Below are 3,906 nucleotides of genomic sequence, written 5' to 3'. Positions count from 1 at the left end.
TCTCCCTCCCCTTCCCTCTGCCATTATGAATTTTATATTGGTCTTCATCAAATGAACATAAATCAACATGGATTCAGTCTGATATTCAAGACACAAACATAACTCTGCTACTCTCTTGTTATAACCTCGTACATCTTATATTCCAAAGCGAATCGCCTCCACAGCCGTGGTATATCACACGTTCATAATTGTGCAGTCATTCCCCTCTCCTGCCAATCTACCACCCATTGCTTCATTTGTAATTTCCAGATAAGATTTGTAAATATACATGTGCACGCTCACATAAATTCGCGTTTACCCTGTCCTCACATTATAAAAGATTAAATGTACATCCACCCTCGCAGTGTGGTGAGTTGTTGGCGGTGGAGTACTTACATAGATGTAAGTTGTATTGTATTGTACTGTAGGCTATGTACTTATCTGCAATGGCGAAGAACAATGTTTATTGCGAGAAATGTAGAGAAGGTACGAATGAGAATGAATATCTTACCAGGACAAGATATGTATTCGCCCGCTTTCTATTATATGTTCGTTAAAAATCACGTGATGCTTTCCAGCTGGTGCAAAGTGTTATATAAAATATTGCTCTGAACATAGACATACTTATCTTTGTAATTAGATATACAGTCATACACGTTTACGTTTATGTTTACATATCTTGATGTATCTTATATACGATTGTTATTATCAATATCATTATTATCATCGTCATCGTCATCATTACAATTCTAATCATCAATTTTATTACTGTTATCATCATTATTGCTACCAAGATCATCACCATTACCCACCATCAACAAATCCTCATCACCACCATCATGCTCATCACAATATCATTATTATTATCCTTATTATCACTGTTATTATTAAACCATTATCATCGTCATCACCATCACTTTTATTGTCAATCATTCTTATCATCACCACCACTACCATCATCATCAGTATTACAATTTTTACAATTTTTTCATCATGACTGTTATTATCAAGATCATTATTATCATCCTCACCACCACTACCATCATCATTATCATTATTACACTCATTATCATCATTTTTATCATTATCATCAAAATCATCATCACCACCACTACCACCACCATCACCATTATCATCATTACAATCATCTTCATCATTTTCATAATTATCATCATCAAAATCATCATCATCACCACCACTACCACCACCATCATTATCATCATTACATCTTCATCATTATTGTTATCATCAAAATCATCATCATCACCACCACTACCACCATTATTATCATCATTACAATCATTATCATTAAAATCATCATCATCACCCCCATCACCATGGCAACCCGCGCAGAGTGTCACCGCGCCATCACCCCGCCATTACGTAACGACGCCCTCCCCACCCACGCCCATATTTTCGACGCCTGACTGGGATTACAACGCAGACGAGCGGAAATGGCGTCGATTGATTGGGAATTACGGGAAACGATACTTTTCATTAGTCGCTTTCCATACAAAGCCGCAATTTATAGGAGGTATTGCGCCAGCCAAAGCGGAATAAAGTAAATGCAATTATCACATCGCTACGGCAATAATCTAGGATTCCATCAATCGACTGGCTGCCTGATTAGATGTGATAGCAGATATATTAAGTAGGTTTTTATTATTTCAAAGGAGGGGGAGGGAGGAGGAGGAGGGAGAGGGAGAGGGAAAGAGAGAGAGAGAAGGTGGGGGGGATTAAGGGAGGGAGGGAGAAATTAAGGGAAAGAGGGAGAGAGAGAGCGCGCGCGAGAGAGAGTGGGGAATTAAGGGAGGGAGGTAGGCAGAAAATGAGAGAGAGAGAGAGATTATTATTATTCGATAATTTTATTACGCCCGAAGGCGATAAGCCTAGTAACAATTACAGCATAAAATTAAGTACAAAATATTCGTGGCTCGCAGGGCACGCTGTGGGCACATAAACAAACACAATATGACAAAAGTATACAGACATACAACTAATACCCGCCAAAGTGTGGATGGCGAGTGAGAATCAAATCTAATGTGTCATCCTCATGCAAATAGGTACAGATATGAATCAGATCCTGATCCCTTGGTAGCAAGTTTAACACTGTGGGGCACTGAAGGCAATAATGGTCAAGAGTGTTGGCATTGGGAGTGATACACAGTTTACAAGAGGAGTAGTGAGGCACATCCTCAGCATGGGAGACCTGCCACACTGGCCGGTAGCTCAACCGTAGCCTAGCTCTCACAACATTGTTTCTACGCACCATGAGTCCATGACGACGATATTTATAACGACAATGAAGAAAGTGGTTATGGTGCTGTATGGAAACACTGCTAGCCCACTCTGCATCCCTACGAAGCATTGTCACATTATGAGCGGCAGAGTATATGATTTTCTTATAACACTGGAGGGAGGGTGCAGTATATGTCATCCAAATCCAGTGCGCAGGCAGCCTTGGTGAGGCGATCAACAGCGTCATTACCAGCAAGACATATGAGACAGTGTCCACACCAAAGATGCGATGAGGGAACTATCATGGGCGATGGCGAGTTGATATATTTCCTAAACAACAAGGACGCAAACAGGTCTTGGAGAGGAGAGCGCAAGAAGTGCTGATTTGGAATTGCAGATTATCACACCATTCACTTTTCTTTGAACAATAAGAGTTACTGCGTCTAGGAGCCCGTTAAGTTCACAAAAGGTAAAGCTTAAAGAATAAGGTAGCCTGCGACCAAGCCATTCATTACCCACAGGCGGCAGCATGGTGGGGGAGAATATGGCAAAAGCCACACTCACATCTGCCTGCAATGAGCCGTCAACATAGAGATGGTGTGCGGCGGGGACTAACGTAGACACACTTGCGATGGTCTCCAAGGCCAATTGTTTCTGTAGGAGAGGAGGGTTGCTTTTGGAGCTCGGTATGTATGTGACAGCTGGATGGGGAACTCGCCATGGAGGTAATTAATGGACAACTGTGGGTGCTGGGACGTTAACATTTACGTCTTGAAGTTTGTCACACACCACTTTCATAAGGTTGCAGCCCCCTGGTCGAGGTGGGGGTCTGGGAGCATCTGGGGCTAGCGATGTTCTGATGGCAACAGCAAAGTTCGGTACATGATCAGGGAAATGAAGGCACTTAGAGAAATTTGTGTAAATTCTTTCAAGTGGTGGCAAGTTCAGTTGTTTGCATATTAACTATCCGGGTGAAGAGGGGGCATCCAAGTATAAACCTCATAATCCGATTTTGAAATTTTTCAAGAGGCTCTAAGGCTCTCCTAGAAAGTTGACAAAGGGCAGGAGACAGGTAGACAACAACTGATCGAAGAAACTATAATATATATATCGGGATGGGAACACCTGTAGCATTATTTGCGAGCCACTTGATAGGAATGAAGCGTTGCTGAAGATGGGGTGTACTCGTCTTGCAGGTATGGCAATCCTGACTGGGGCACCTAAGTACAGATACTGTGTGCAGTGAGGGATAACGTTCCGACCCACAGTGAATTCCGGCAGAGCTCTAAGGTTGCGGAATGAGAAGATTTTACTCTTTTCTGGGGAAATGATGAGACTATGGGCGGTAGAAGATGTGTACAAAACATGGAGGAGTGTTTGAAGATCTTGAGGTGAAGCAGAATGGATGCAGATGTCATCAGCATAGCAGGTAACTGTAGTTCCGGGAATGGTAGGGAGTAGAGAAAGTAAGCGGTGCATTGAGATATTAAACAGGAAAGGGCTTAGAACACCCCCCTGTGGAGTACCAAGTTCAAATCGCTCGTAGGAACGATAACCCTGTACCCACCTGAAGAGGTTTCCCTTAACACCAAAATCTACTAGCTGGCCGAGTATACTTTCCCTGCTGGCAACATCAAATGCACTTTAGAGATCAAGGAAGGCAACCACACTAGTGGGGGAGAGGCAAGT

The 3,906-nt window shown here is 42.5% G+C and overlaps 1 pseudogene; it reads right to left on the bottom strand.

The window, feature by feature from the left end:
* Window positions 1-2,547: 2,547 nt before the first annotated feature.
* Window positions 2,548-3,906, bottom strand: part of LOC138862662 (uncharacterized) — a 2,035-nt pseudogene continuing 676 nt past the window's right edge.

Source organism: Penaeus vannamei, chromosome 1, assembly GCF_042767895.1.
Source record: "Penaeus vannamei isolate JL-2024 chromosome 1, ASM4276789v1, whole genome shotgun sequence".
NCBI classification, from domain to species: domain Eukaryota; kingdom Metazoa; phylum Arthropoda; class Malacostraca; order Decapoda; family Penaeidae; genus Penaeus; species Penaeus vannamei.
This window is presented reverse-complemented; position numbering and strand designations above follow the sequence as displayed.